The sequence below is a fragment of the Tupaia chinensis genome, unplaced genomic scaffold (genome assembly GCF_000334495.1).
Source record: "Tupaia chinensis unplaced genomic scaffold, TupChi_1.0 Scaffold000316_1, whole genome shotgun sequence".
Classification (NCBI taxonomy): Eukaryota; Metazoa; Chordata; class Mammalia; order Scandentia; family Tupaiidae; genus Tupaia; species Tupaia belangeri.
In genome coordinates this window covers 4992608-5008901 of record NW_006159809.1, presented here as the reverse complement: position 1 = coordinate 5008901, position 16294 = coordinate 4992608, and the positions used below count along the sequence as shown (strand labels likewise).

General features: G+C 50.7%; 1 pseudogene; it reads left to right on the top strand.

Annotated features, from left to right (window-relative positions):
• The first annotated feature begins 4766 nt into the window (after positions 1–4766).
• Positions 4767–9893, top strand: LOC102478743 (vesicle transport protein SFT2A pseudogene; annotated as a pseudogene).
• Positions 9894–16294: the final 6401 nt, after the last annotated feature.

Sequence of the window (16294 nt, the reverse complement as noted above, 5' to 3'; positions counted from 1 at the left end):
CACCTCCTTTGGGCAGGACTGAACCAGACCCTGCCAGGCACCACAAGCACCCCACGGACTCAACCAAAGCTGGCCTTCTCCCAAAGTGTGACCTGCACAGGCTGAGACAACTGCAAACGGCTCCTAGATACAGGTGCTTCCCTTCCCCATCCCCAAAGCTCCTCCTACCCAGACTGCACGGCCCCCCAGGTGCCCAGGCCGTGCAGCACGTGGCCCACCAGATGTGAGGAACAGGCCAATCTGGGCTGAGCAGCATTCGGAGAAATGGATAGAGACCTTCTCTAGTCACAGAGCCACACATTCAGTGGACCCCATGGCAAAGAGGTTCTTGAGCATCCTGTCCCTACAGACTGGGGTTCCCACAGGGAAAGTGGCAGCAAGGTCTCATGGCCCAGTTCAAGCCCCACCTCCTCTAGGAAGCTCTCTGGCTGCCATCAGCCCGGTCCAAGCTCTCCTTGCTCTGGCCAGGCACACCCTCTGAACTGAACTATCTCACAACTGGACATAGCCACACTGGGCTCCGGGACCACCTGGCACCTGGGCTGTGGTCCCAACAGCTATGACCGAGTATCTCCTGGGCACACAGCTCCAAAGTGAAGAAGCAAGGCTGTAGGCCTGCAGACGTCGGCCACTCAGGGATACAGCCCTCACTGCCCTCTCTGTGACAGCCTGGCCGGCCAGCAGCCACACTTCCCATTTTGTCCTGTTCTTCTCCACAACCGGGAGCTCCTGAAGCTCATCTCATCCTTGGCCCCAGCCCTGTGCCCGCTCCTGTACAAAGCCCCACCTCGGTCCCTCAGGACTGACCACAGAAGAGGCAGATCCTTCAGGAGGAGCAGCTGGGCCTGCCCAGGCCTCTGGTTTTGGAATTTCTGTTCTTCTCTCATCTGTCCTACATGTAGGGCTTTCTCTCCTTCTCACTGCCCTTCCCTGGCCTGCCTGGCTGGACCTTCACAGCCCTAGAAACCCAAGGCCCAAGCTGAGGCCTGACCTGTCACTCCCATCCAGGGCTGAGACCTGGCCGAAATCAATTGGAGTTTGACCAAGGCCCCCACACGCACCTAGACGATGGCTTGCTCACAGGACAGAACTCACACTTTGGGAACTCTACAGCCATGGCACCCAAACCAGCCACACGCTAGTGGAGGGTCATTTTTTTTCCCCATATATATGAGGGGCCTTCAAAAAGTTCAGAGGAAATAGAATTAAAATACAAGTTTATTTGGGTGTAAAAAAAAAAAAAATTAAAGACATGCAGTTTTTTCCTGTCTTTCCTTCCCTCCCTTTCTTTCTCTCTCTCTTTTTTTTAATTTGCCAGAGGATGTGTGTACTCACTGGAGACAGACAGAAGTGAGAACGCACCCTACGGGGAACAGTCAGGCCTCAGCCCCTTCTCCGTTTCTCCCTCCTTTCAGGATTTTGGGCATGCAAGTATATGTCCCCAGGGTGTTTCTCAAGCCACCAGGTCTAGAACTCAAACTGCATAATCGGCCATGTGGGATCTAGCTGCCTTAACCATCACACCACAGGCTGGCCCCCATGGTTTTTCTATAATATGCATTATCTATGAACTTTTAGAAGGCCCCTCATAATACTAAAACATCTCACCCTTGACCCCATTTATAACTTATTCCCTTAGTGATTAAAGGAGTCAGATCTCACATGACTGACTGCAGTTTGAAACCCAGTCACAGAGACTTTAAAAACACAATGGAGGTGAATGGATTGCAAGGTGATCAAGTTCAATTGTGTGTGGAGAGGTGCTTTCTCTCTCTGGCAAACACATGTGCCCTCTGGTAATTAAAATAAAATAAAATAAAATAAAATAAAATCAAATAAAATATTCTGATAAGACTGAGAGGCTCTATTTCTTTTCTTTTCTTTTCTTTTTAAAGAAAGTTTTGTCTTGTTTTCTTTTGCTATAGGGCACATGTGCTCGCCAGAGAGACAGAAAGTGAGAAATCACCCCCTCCAGGGAGGATGGGCCTGCCACAATCCCTTCTCCTCCGTTCTCCTCTCAGGATCTCAGGATCTTAGGCATGCATGTGCACACATGCAGCATGAGTTTTAAGTCATCGGGTCCAGGACTCAAACCACGGTCGAGCACATGGGAGTTCAGCAACATAACCATTACGCCATCTGTTGGTCCCAAAAGGCTCCATTTCTACCCAGCTCCCAGGAGAATGCCCCAGGACCACCTGAGTAGAGGACATGCACAGTGGGGCTGCAGAAAATCCAGAGCGAACCTTACACTGAGTGCTCACTATGTGCTCAGCTCTGCACCTCCTTTTATTTACCACTGTCCAGGAGCGAGATCCAGTATTCCCGTAAGTTATGGACAAGGCTTGTAATTTGCCCGAGGCCACACAGCTCATTAATAAGTGATAGAGTTAAACTTAAACATGAAGATGCCTGACTCCAAGCCCAAGCCCTAATCTTTAAGGTTTAGCAATTCACAGAAAGCTAAATACAGGTACTCCTGCCTCTGGGTACCTCAAGAAGACAGAATCTGGAAAAGACCTGGATGCACAAAAGAGGTCTCTAAGAAGCAGAGGCAGGGTGTAAAGACCAGAGCCACCTTCGAAAGGTTGGCACAATCCCAGGGGCACAGAGCCCTTAGGGGTCAGCGAAAGAACCAACCCAACTCATTAAAACCGTGTCTGAGTGCAGCCCAGCTTCCCCCAGTAGCCATCAGGGTCCAGAATTCCTGGGAGGGCCAGACCATGGGAATGTGCTGAAAGGGCCCAGCTAGGATACCTCCCCCAAGCTCTGCCCGACACAGTGCAGCAGGCCTGCTGTGGACTTGAGACTCAGCCCTCAGCCTCCTCCCCAGCCAGCCCAGGGCCAGAGGAGAAGTGGGCTGGGAGGAGTAAGAGGGTCACAGGGTGCTCACCTGTGAACAAAACTGCAGCCCTAGTTATTCATTCCTGCCAGTGGGATTCCCAGGCCTTCATACCCTGCTCCCAGAAAACTTTACAGGAAAAGCTCATCAGGAAGTCCAGATGGTGGTGTGGTGGTCAGGGCAGCGGGATTCCACACAAACACTGCATGGTTCGAGTCTCAGACCTGGAGGCTTGAGGGACATACTAGGCACGTGCACATGCCCAAAATCCCAAGAGGAGAATGGAGAGGGGATTGCAGCATGGCCATCCATGTAGGGGTTGCTTTATCTCTCTATGGCAAGCACATGCACCCTACAGCAAACTAAATAAATAAATAAATAAAACTTAACAGGAAAACCCAACCCCTGGGGAGAGCCAACCTAGGCAGCTGTCAAACCTACTCATGAAAGTGCCAGGTGATTCCTGTTGGAGACTGGGGCAGGAGGCTGTCCATAGGTACAGACACAGGCCAAACACACCTGACTCAACCCCAATTCTTTTTTTTTTTTTTTTTTTGCCATAGGGTACATGCCCTCACTGAAAACAGACAGCAAGAGGGAAAGTGAGATATCACCCACTCCCCAGGGGATGGCCACACCGCAATCTCTTTTCCTCCATTCTCCTGGCATTTGGGCACGTGATTTTCAAGCCACCGAGTCCAGGACTTTAACTGAGGTGGGCCATGCGAGAGTCCAGCACCTTAACTACCACACCATCTGCTGGCCCCTTACCACCAATTCTGGTCTTCCAAAATTCAGACCCAAATAACCGTGCCCCTTGCTAGCTCCCACCCATCATTTATCCCAGATCCCAACCCAGGAACCAGCCTGTCTTTTCCTGTCTGACGCTCCACATCTACACTCCGAACCGTTACGTCTACCTGTGATTTATCTCCAGAGATCTGTCCCTCTGGTGCTGCCCCCCCTGCCACCCATGTTCTACACAGCAAAGAGAGGAAGTCGGGTGACTTACACTGCACACCTCTCAGCTTTTTTTGGGTCTTTACAAATCCCTTGTTCCACTCAGGCCACACTGGCCTTCCTGGTGTCCCTGAGCCCACTAGGCTTGTCCCTACCTCAAGCACATGCTGTTCCCTCTTCCTAAGACCGAGGCCCAAGCCTTCCAGGCACAGTTCATCCACGCATTCTAGCAAGGTCTTTGTCCAGCCAGACCACTCCAGTCTGCCCTGAGAACCCCAGCTACAAATGCCCTTCACCCTGTTTTATTCCTTCATTGTACTTACAACTCGACACTGTGTGTGTGTGCCCATGCATCCACATTCGCACAGCCAAACAATGTGTGTAAAAAGGCTTGTTGGCGTCTGCCTTCCCCAACTCCACAGACAAGAGCATTATTCTGTTCATTTCTGTATCCCCAGCACTTAACGGTGGAAGCTCAAGTATTTTTCAAAGAACCAACAAGTTAGTCTAGAGTTTAACTTGAAAGCTTCTTTATCCCTGTTCACAACTGCTCCAAGGTTGTTTCTACCATTGCAAACCCATGGGTCCCACCCAGGAGAGCCAGAGTTGCCAAAAGGCAAAAAGTAACCCTCCCCTGACCCCTCAACAGGAGCCTCTTAGGGTTGGAGTCAAAGATGCCAGGTTTGGGGGCAGGGGAATCCAAATGGGACCTCTTCAACTCTGAGACTCCTCCTAGGTCCCCATCTCTGAGCTAGGAATCTCACTAAGTTTCCTAAGAGGCCCATCCAGGCATAGGATATGGCCCACCTCCTGAATGGACCCACTCCAGCCCACCGCTGGGCCCTCAGAGCCCACTATCTTATCTCCAGTGACAACTGCCACCACTCAGCACTAACCGTGTGCCAGACACTACATGCAGCACATTTTCTCTCACTTCATCCTCAGAGGACCCTGGGAGGTCGGCATGGCGGTGGGCCCTGAGAGGGGCCGAAAGCTTGACTTGGAGCCAGGCTGCCTGGTTTCAGGCCCAGCCCCACCACTTACTGGCTGCGTGATCTTGCACAGGTCACCTAATCTCTCTCAGCCTCTGTGTCAGCTGCCTACCCAGAGGGGTAACAGACGTCCCCTCTCCTCACAAGCCCACCATAAGGATCCAACAGACCGTGTGTGGAGCATTCAGATCGGAGCCTGGCATACAGATGCCCACACGGACGTCAGCTCTTGTACTAGCAGTTGCAGAGAGGTGCAGAGTTCACTCGGCTACAGCACACTCCTTCAGTGAGTGGGGAGAGCCAGGATGTGAACGCAGACTCCCCACCTCCACAGCCCCTGCCCTTGACCACTGCACTGCGCTGCTTCCAGCGGCAAGCACAATACACACCAGTGAACCAAAAACTCACTCGTCTCTGCTCCACCCAAGAATCCAAAGTTACTCTTTTATTTCTCCTGACCAGGATGTTATGTGTTGGACAAATGAAAAATGGCATGTTTCCCCCAATCGCTAACTGAAATGCAGCATGTCTTCCAATTGTGAGTTTCTGCATCATTAGCCAGAGGGTAGCAGTGCCTATGTTTGTCGCCAAGACAAGTCAGCTATTTTCATATGGCATTACAGCTTCCTGGAGATGTTGTAAACACTGATACTCATCGCTACTTTGAACTATAAAGCTATCAGACCACCATCAGATTGCATTACTTAAAACAGCTATAGGGGACCAGCAGATGATGTGATGGTTATGTCGCTGGACTCCCACACAGTCAGCCGCGATTCGAGTCCTGGGCCCAGTGGCTTAAAACTCAGGCCAAGCATGTGTACATGCGTGCCCAAAATCCTGAGAGGAGAGTGGAGGAAAAGGAATTACAGCATAGTCATTCCCCCTGGGGGTGATTTCTTCCTTTGTGCTTCTCTCTCTGTCTCTCCAGTGAGTATACACGCCTTATAGCAAAAATCTCTCTCAAAAAATAAATAAAAAGAAAAGACTGGGACTAGCGGATGGCATAATGGCTATGTTGCTGGACTTCCATATAGTTGATTGTGGTTTGAGTCTGAGGCCCGGTGACTAAAAACTCGCACCAGGTACATGTGCACACATTCCCAAAATCCCAAGAGGAGAAGGGAGGAGAAGGGATTGCAGAGTGGCCATCCTCCCGGGGATGGGGGGGGGGTGATTTCTCACTTTCTGTCTCTCTATCTCTCTAGTAAGTGCACACATTCTATAGTAAAAATCTCTCGCTAAAAAAATTAATTAAAATTTTTTAAAGTAAAAAATAAATAAAATAATTATGAGGTACATGTGTTGCTTTAACAAATGTTTTATAATTGATAAATGTGCTTCAATACCAATGATTGCTTTATAATCCTACACATGTAAAGACTTTCTGAGAAGGGGCCCACCAGCTACACCAGATACCAAAGGGGTCCGTGGGACACAAAAGGCTGAGGATGTCTGCTCTAGAGTCAGAGGGGCAAGTCAGCAGGAGACTAGGTCGTCCCCTCCTTGCCTACTGGGTGATACCCAGGCTGGAGTTTAAAGCAGAAGGCAGGCCCTACCGTTATTTCCCACTCATGGGTGCAGAGCACCTGGTGACGGGCAAGAAGCTGGCCGAAGTCTCTGAGACACCCAGCGTCACGCCACAGTGCCCAGCCTGACCCTCAACCCCTGCATGCTGATGAAGGTGACTCCAGACAAACAAAAACAGCCAAGTGCACCTGCTGGCTGGGAACAGGCTGCTCCCAGACTTTGTTTTGATCATGCCCCAACCACTTAGTCTCCAACCTCCCTAGGGTGGTCCTCGCCTGAGCCTCACCTGCTTCAGCTGCAACTCCCCCACTCTTTTCCTCTCTCCCACCCTGGGGCTGCAGCTTCCTTCTCACTACAGCTGCTGCCCCAGCCACAAGGATGGGCTTTAACTCAGTGAATAGCCACCACCATGCTGAGGACCCAGAACCTGCAAAGCCGACAGTTACAGGAAACACATCCCACCCCGAGGCAAATGAAGATGGCTTTAGTAAAGTCAACTGTGCTACTCTAATGTACTGAGTGGGACAATCTTCTAGAAGTGAAAGTAAAGCTTTAATGTGAAGGAGAGGAAGAAATATGTACACAGTTCTCCTTTCTCAGCCTCACTCTCCCCATCTAGCTTCCCTGGAGAGTCTAAGCAGGGGACTGCAGGGTCCCAGAGTGGAGGAAAGATGTGACTCAACCAGTAGATATTGGAAGAACACCAAAACACCTGCTTATACCATCACCTGCTCCTGATTTCCACTCCAGGCCAGCCATTGGCCATTTCAAGCAACACCATACAGATGTTGCTGGAAAGGCCTGCAGCTCTCCAGGACTGTCATAGCAGTGAGCATCATGTTACAGGGTGGGTTTTCAATAGAAAGTCATCACCACAGCTGGCCCCATGGTCTAGTGGTTAGGGGAACTGGATCCCATATGACCAATTGCATTTCAAGTCTCACCCCCTATGGCTCAAAAAACATGCCAAAATACACGTGTATATGTGCCCCAAATCCTACAAGGTTGGAGAAATGGAGGAGAAGGGATTGCAGCATGACCTCACCCCATGGGGGGTGGGGTGTCGTGGGTTGCTTTCTCCCACTCTCTGGCTAACGCACACACTCTTTGGTGGGAGGAAGGAAGGGAAAATTGCCACTCCTGCTGTTCCCACTGTAGTGTGAGCCAAGAGTTGAGAAGGAAAGCTCTTCCTCTGCTGATGGACACAGAGACAAGACAGAAGCGGAGCTCCAAGCAATAATCATCTACGGACATAAAACTGCTAGGAAAACAGGTGGCACAGTGGTTAAAGAGCTGGACTCCCACATGGCTGGCTGAAGTTCGAGTCTGTTATCTCACTTTCTCTCTCTCTCTGTCTCTCTGACAAGTGCATGCACCCTCAAGCAAAGATCTGAAAAAAAATGTAATAAAACCACTGGGAGAGTGGGTGATGGGCAACTCTGGACAACTGGGTCGTGTTACCCACCCAGCATCCACTGCTTATCTGGGCCTCACTGAAGGTGTGCCACAGACAGGGTGGGCTTCTGAGATGATGCATGAAGCTGGTCAGCTCACCAGAGGAGCCTCTTGCCAGAAGACTGAGAAACCAGGGAGTGAGGAATTAGTGGAAGGGCCTCATGAGGAACCAACTGACGAGGGCCCACAGTATGCAATATTCTCAGGGACGAATGGCCGGTTCCTTTACCAGAGACGGTATGAACTGGGAAAACACACACTGGGGAGCACAAGAGCCAGGCACCTACTGGTGAGATCTGCCTCAACAATCCACCTCTGAAGAGACACTTTCAATGTCCGGGAAATGCAGACAGGGACTGGACGATGGATGGCTCCTGAGGAACAGCCAATTTTGTGTGATGACGGCCTTATGGTTCTGCTTTTACAGTGTCCAGATCTGTGGAAGACAGCTCAAGAGGCATATGGAAGCATCTGGCGGACTCACACACACCTCCTGGGGTTAATGTAGGTTTACCTCAGACCCCTGCAGAGGTCAGAGGCTGGCCTCGAGCCTGGAGAACCCCATTCTTCATCTCGTCTTTTAGCACCTGAGCCTTGTGCTCCCCTGGGACCTCACCCACCTGCTCCTCGTCCCAACACTGGGCCAGGTTTGCAGGACGCTGAGAGCCCAGCCTGACACCCAAAAGCCAGCACTGTCCCTCCACAAAACGTGAGGAATTCATCAGTGAAACCCCACTCAACTAGAGGAGGCCTCGGCCGGGCCTCCACTCAAACATTCCCAAGTAACTCCAGGAACAGAGTGAGGGAGTCCCTGAGCAGCCTGCATCAAGGTGAGGAAATAAGACAGTCACATATACGAAGGACGAGGGTGAGCAACACACAAATGTTTTTATGTGCACAGGAAGGTTAGCAGGGAGCAGGAAGACAATTTCAGGATGGGGTGCAGGACATGACACTTATACTGGGCCTGAACAACAGGTAGGAAAGAGGCAAGGAGCAGGGAATGAAGACTGCTACATTTTGACTATGTCCCCCACAGTTCATGTGCTGGAAACTTAACTTTTTTTTTTTTTTTTTGAGAGGTTTTTGCTATAGGGCGCGTGCGCTCGCCAGAGAGACAGAGAGACAGAAAGCGAGAAATCACCCCCCCCCCAGGGGGGATGGCCATGCTGCAATCCCTTCTTCTCCATTCTCCCCTCAAGATCTTGGGCATGCACGCACATGCACCCGGCGTGAGTTTTAAGCTACCGGGTCCGGGACGCGAACCACGGTCGACTACGTGGGAGTCCAGCGACATAGCCATTATGCTAACTGCTGGTCCCCGGAAACTTACCTATTAATACCACTAAACAGTATCAAGATATGGGGCCTTTAAGAGGTGATCAGGTCACGAGGGCTCTGCCCTCAGAGTAATGCAATTACTGGGGGAGTGGGTCAGTTTTCATGGGAGTGGGCCCCTGTGAAAAGGTAATGTCAGATCCCATTTTCTCTGTCTTGCACACTTGCTTTCTCCTACTGCCATGGGATGGATGACCCCAGTCAGATGCTGGTGACATGGTCCTAGACTTCCCAGCCTCCAGAACCATGGGCCAAATAAACTTCTGTTCTTTATAAATGACCCAGTCTGTGGTATTCTGTCATCACAGCAGAAAACAGACTAAGAGAGGGGTCGGGAGCTGTGGCGGGTGCTGAGCGGCCAGGACGATGAGGAGAGAGCCTGACCATGCAGGTCCTGGACGCCTCAGGTTGAAATGGTTGGCCATCTGCTTCGTGAGCAGCATCTTCTCTTCCATCCTCAGAACGGGATTGCTGTAGCTTCCCGGTGGCATAAAGCTTTCTGTAGAGTTTTATACCTTTGGAAATCTTGCCGCCTTGTGCTTCTTAATGGGGCCCATGAAGCGGCTGAAGAAAACACTTGAAACAACAAGATTGCTTGCAACCACTATTATGCTTCTGTGCTTCGTGTGTACCCTGAGTGCCGCTCCATGGTGCATAAGAAAGGACTCGCCTTGCTATTCTGCATATTGTAGTTCTTGTCCATGACCGGGCATAGTCTGTCATCCATCCCATACGCAAGCGACGCCATCACTAAATGCTGTTCTTTCCTGAGCTGAAAATCAGAAACTCGTGGCAAACACTTACTTGGACATGGCTGCTCTCTTTGTGGTGAAGGATGCTTTTCCCAGTAAAAGAATCACCGAAACAGCCACGATGACAGCCTGAGCCCTTGTGTATGTACCGATGGAAACTACATGCTTGATTAAACTCTTACATGCCTGTAACTTTAAATTCATGATGTGTCTTTAATACGTTTTCTCAAAGATAAGGAGATTTTAATTACTGCCACTTGTAAATTATTGTTAGCCAGTTTTTTAATCTTCTCAGACAAGCTTTTGAAATGTGAATATTTAAGGGATAAACTTGTGTTGCAAGATATATTCAGCTTATTTTTTTAATGTCTGCATTTTTAAGATTTAAAAAAACTTTAAATGTGAAACTTTTTACTTTAAGCTAAAAAATGCATATTATGTACAGTAAAAAATAATATATAAATCTTTACAATTTTGAAATAAACCCACCCATGGAAAAGCAAAGAAAGAAAGAGAGGGAGGGAGGGAGGGAGGGAAGGAAGGAAGGAAGGAAGGGAGAAAAAATGGACTAAGAAACCCTGCAGGTAGAATGGACAGAGCTGGACAGGTGAAGGTAGGCAGAAGGGACTTGGGGGGCAGACAGGACACTGCCTCCGTCTCCGACTAAGCAGCTGTAACTATTCTGGGCCCTGCAGTGCATCCAGGCAGGACTGAGGACAACACTGGAGGGCCACTATGCTGTAGGAAGAGTGAGGGACAGTGGAGAAAGGGCACGGTGGAGAGGCGAGGCAGGGGAGACCAGCACAAGGCTGGCACAACCCAGGCAGGTCCCACAGCTGACCCAAGGAAGTGCTTAAGTCTCAGCAGATATTTCTCATCATAAATTAATACACTGCCACTCTGGCTTATAAAAAGACAGCAGCAGCAAAGGAACAGTCCAGAGCAGGTATGAAAAAATGCCTAAACTAGGACAGAAGCAATGGGGAAGGAGGCAGGCGCCCCCTTGGAGCACCCTGTTTTTGTCCCCTGCAGTCGCACTGTAGCAGAGCCATTCCACCCGGGATTCACCCATACTGACAGCTATTGACCTTTTATCCCTCACAACCTGGGACAGGGTGTGAGATTTGGAACCCCTGCTAACCTCCATAGGATAAAGGAGATGGAGTTGAGAAGGCATGCTTTCATCATAGAAATGAGCTTTTAAAAAAATTATTATAGGGCAGGGACCAGCAGTTGGTGTAATGGCTATATCATTGGACTCCCATGTAGTCGACCGCAGTTCAAGTCCCAGACCCAGTGGCTTAAACTCACACCAGGTGCGTGTGCGTGCGTGCCCAAGATCCCAAGAGAATAAAGAAAGGATTGCGGCGTGGCTGTACCCCCTGGGAGGTGATTTCTCGCTTTCTGTCTCTCTGTCTCTTTCTGTTTTTCTGATGAGTGCATGTGCCCTATAACAAAAAACCTATCCCCCCCCAAAAAAAAGAAGAAAAATTATTAAAGGGCATTGTGAGAAAACCCCAGTGGAGAGGAGGCCTGGGTTCTGGTCTTGGCTAGGACTTTCCAAGTAGCTTTAAAGGAGTCATTTCACTTCCATCAAATGGGCGTAATAAGGTAAGCTGGTTGGCTATGAAAGAGAGACATTGCATGTCTTCACTTAACATATACCGACTGTCCACACTCTATGAGAGACTGAGAGACTGGAGAACATAAAAGTATTAAAAATTGTGATGGACACTAGAGACAAAGTGGAAAGAGAGTGTGGGAGGGGAAGAGTGTAGGAAATTTGGGAGGAAAATGGAGAGGTAAGACGCTTGTGGGACACAGATAAGGTTTATTATCTGTTGACGAGGATGTGTATGGTGGCCTCACCTGGGCTGGACTGAGGTGTATATCATGCTGAGTAAAGTCTTCACAATCGAAATGACAGTGATTTAATGTATGAATAATAATTAAAAAATATATAAATAATAAATTAATTAAAATAAATAAAGTAAGCTGGTTAAAGACAGGAGAAAATGGGCCGGCAGGTGGTGCTGTAGTTGGGGCACTGGACTCCTCCTACGTGGCCAACAGCAGTTTGAGTCCTGGATTGATGGCTTGCTTTCTCACTTTCCCTTTCTCTCCCTCTCTGTCTCTCTCTGGTCAAATTAAAAAATAATAATAAATAATTCCAAAAAAAAGACAAGAGAAAGTGCCTTTCACATGGGATCCTGACAGTCCAGCCTATCACCCACTATAAAAGTTGTAACTAAAACCACTATACTTAGTTTGAAGAGACAACTAGAAAACCCTTCTCCCCAGTCTCCTCCTCCCTGAGGCCCCTCTCCTCTCCAAACCCCCCCATCAAACAGTCTGTTACCTCTCCATCAGATAGGAGGTATGCAGGCCTCAGGCCAACCCCACAACCTAACCCACACTTTGATCTGGTATCTACAGTAAAGGGGCAAGCCAGACACAATCGCAGGACAGGGCACTTCCTTGACCTCTAATCAGGCCAGAAAATGATTCTTATCACCTCCTCTGGCACTGTGCCTGGCACCCACAACTCCTGGGGGGAGCAGAGCCCAGACTCATTCATTCGGTACCTCTGCTCCAGGGGCCTGGCTTGCTCAGCTCCCCCTCAGACTCAGCCAGGCCCAGACTCACTCCCACTGGACACAAACAATCCGTTGAGTTCTCCTCTGACTGCTGTAGGCTCCAAAGGTCTGTCATGGTCATCTTGCCTCAGAAGTGGCCTGGGCCATGCTCGGGAGGAAAAGCTATAAAAATGCCTAGAGACAGGTCTAACACCACAGACGGTCACAGAAAGCATGCAGAACCCAGCACACAATGCAGGGTAAAAAGCATTGGGCTTAGAGGTCTGGGATCTGGCTGCCACTAGCAAGCTGGGTGACCTCGGACAGTCATTCTACCCTTGAGACTTCAGCCTCCACAGCTTAAAAATGGGGGTCACCCTGCCTGCCTTCAGGGAGAACAAAACGAGGTGATGCTGCGAAAGCACTCTGAAAAGTAGGCCAACCCACACCTAAAGATTTGGGTTTATTGTCGATCAAAGGCCTTTTACAGGCTGCCATTGGCCCTGTGGGAGCAAGGTGGCCCAGGGCCAAACAGCAATGACCCTGCCCAGGAGGAAGGAGAGAACCAACAAGATGACCTCTCCCAGGGGATCTCAGGCAGAGGGGGAACAAGCAGGACATTTGACTAACGCCCCCACTCCAGTGCTCCTAGTCCCACATTCCCCACAAGCAGGCGTCTTGGGTAGTGGAGAACTAAACTATGGTGGCTATCCCCTCTGTCAGGGCCTCAGTTCAGACCCACAACAGGTGGAGATGGAATAATTCCCTGTGAGAGGCAGTCAGGTTGATGACAGGTACACATCTGGGGGCTGAGGGTACTGCATCTGGGCAGCTGATAGGGAGGTAAGAGGGGACATGCATACAACATGCTGTCGTGACAAACGCAAAACCGCTTAGGAAGGTTACCCGACAGGTGTTTAGCTGGCCACTCTGAGGAGGGGACCCAGATGACTCCAGGTCAGGGCAAGGAAGATCTCTTCACTGTGAACCCACTGTACTTTGAGAATGTGGAGCCAGGTGAATTATAGAAAAATAAGTATAGGGCCAGTCCTGTGGCCTAGTGGTTAAGGCAGTCAGATCCCACATGGCCAACCAGTGGCTTGAAAAACGTGTCAGGCATGTGTGCCTGTGTGCCTCAAGTCCCAACAAGGAGGAGAAACAGAGTAGGGGTTGTGGTGTGACCACGCCCTACCGGGATGTGCTTTCTCCCTCCCTCTCTCTCCCTGTCTCTCTGTCTCTCTTTGGAGTACATGCACTCTGACTTATTTAAAAAACAAAAAAGAAAGTATAGCGCGTCAGGCCATTTTGCTGAGAGGCACAAGGAAACGAAGTTTGGCTACCCTGGCTCTCTCTCCTGGCCCGGCCCACCTTACTCATCTCCCCTTCTGGAGGGGCAGTTTCCCTGCCCTCAATTTGCCTTTTCCCCTGCTGGCCTTCCCCAGGGAGCCCACCCTGATCACTTCAACCCTGGCTGGCAAACTCCCCTTCTCCTGACCCTCACCTTCTCCCACACTTTTTGCGTGCTGCTGCTGTGCAGGGTAGCTATCCTTCCAGTGGAAGTCTTATCTCAAACATTTCGCCTTTCGAAGTAAAAAGCTATCAGTTTTCCTTCCCTTGTTTCCTCCACAACACTGACCTAGGCACAGTGGTTACAGTGGCTGCCTAGCAATTGCTTCCTGGATATTGAACAAAAGGGGAAAAAGAGTAGATGACATGGCTCGAGGTGCCGGTAAAACAAGCCTGCCGAGCCCTGGGAAAGGTCATGAGGTCTCCTGTGCGCGGATGCCAAGCTCAGCTTGACTGCACAAGCCTGAAGGGAGTGGATCGCTAGGGCTGGGAGTGAGGGTGGCACACCTCACTCCTAAATGACACCTGGGGGTGGTGATGCTGTCTCCCCAAAGCAAAAGCCACCCTCTGGGACAGAAACGACAAGGATGGAGCCACAGACCAGAAGTGCTTGACCGACATGCCAAGGGCTGGCCCAGGAGCAACACGTCCTGCCGGCAGAGCCCAAGCCTAACCTCCGAGGCCTGCGTCAGGGAGCAGAGGGGCAGCCCCGGCAGGACGCCTGAGCACCTGGCCCTGCACAGAGGGGTCCCGGGAAGCCTGAGGTGGTCTAGTGTAGAGGGCAGGGGCACCGACGCTGAGTCAGCCAGACTGCCAGTCACATCCTGACTGCTGTGTACCGTGTGCCTTTAGAAAAGTCACTTTACCTCTGTGCTAAGGTTTCCTCGGCCATTGAACACAGTCACAGACTCGTGGAAATCAAGTCCCCAGGGCAGGGGCAACACCTAGAAAGGCTAAATAAGTGATATACCTGACCATAAGGCAACAATAACCAGCCCCCGGCAGAGGCAGAGTGCCATGTACGGGGGGTTAGAGACACCTGGGTGGCAGATGGGCTCTCCTGAGGCCAGTCCTGCAGGTTTCTGGTTTACTTCTCCAAATCGAGGAGCGCCCCCTGGACCACCACAGCCAACCCCAGGGCCTCCAGGGCTCCCTGTCTAGGCCTAAACACAACACTTAGCTACAGCACTTCCTCCGATGTGGGGACCTCCACGTACACCCATCCTCGGCATCCCTCCCTCCATGGCCCACTCTTGGTCTTTGCCCAGGTGCTTCAGAAACACCTTTGGATTCACAAGCCCAGAGTTCTTTCCCTTTCCCAGCACCAAGGTCCCTACCTCACTCTTCTCTATCCCAAGTCCTACAGCTCTAAGGACTGCCATGTCACTCTCCCTCCTGAGCCTCGGTTTCCACATATCCGAACTCTTCTCTAGCTCTGACACCATGATCTGGGGCTGTGCATCCCCTCTCTATTACAGCAGTGGCCTGTGACCAAGCCCCCTGCCCTCGCCTCTTCTCTAAAGCACCGCCTCCTGGGGCTGGCAGGTGGCGTGGTGGTTAAGGGTGCTGGACTCTCATGTGGCCGACTATGGTTCGAGACCTGGACCTGGCGGCTTGCTTTCTCACTTTCTCTCTCTCTCACTCACTCTGTCCTTCTCTGGTCAAATTTAAATAAATAAATAAAGTTAAAATAATACACATAATTCATTTCAAAAAAATAAATAAATAAAGCACTGCCTCCTACCCCCCAGGAACTCCACTTTGGAGCCACTGCTTTCTGCTGGCTGGGGGAGGCCTGGGGACCATCTCCACCCAGAGGCCTCGGTGTGACCTGCCAAGCCCAGCTCTCCTCTCTGGTCACCAACCTTCCTCAGGGGAGAAATAATCTAAAGCCAACTTGGTAAATACAGCATGACCAGCCTCTTCCCAACAGGACTGCCGGGTACACAGAGGCCTCATGTTGTGGATTTGTATTATCACCTGGCCATGAGGAAGGACAATGGTGTTTCATGACTATACTGTTTGGCAGAGAGAGATTAAAAAAAAAAAAAAAAGAATCGATTCCCACAGGGCAAGGACAGCGCCTGTCATTGTGTTAATCATCTGTCCCTGCACAGGGCGGAGTACAAGGGAAACATCTGGACAGGCCCGACCAGCGGTGGGCAGTGACAAGAGCAGCACAGCACTAGGGCAGCAGCGGTGAGGGGTGGCAGCTCCCATCCGAGGAAAAGGGCAGCCTCAAGGTCACCTGCAATGGCCACTCTGCTCAGGCTCTTCTCAGCAGCTCCAGGGAGGAGGGAACGGGACCGGTCTCTCACGGGTCTCTCACGTCTCCTCTGTTCCTGCCCAGGGCTCAGTGCCGGGGGCAGATGTGGAAGGAAGGGAAGCTGCTGTGAGAGCAGGGAACTGCCCAGGCTGGCTGGGGAGTCATGTGTCCTCCCCTCCCTACTACCCTAGCCTGCTCAAGCAACTCCACATAGGGAGAGGGGGGCCTCTGTCCTA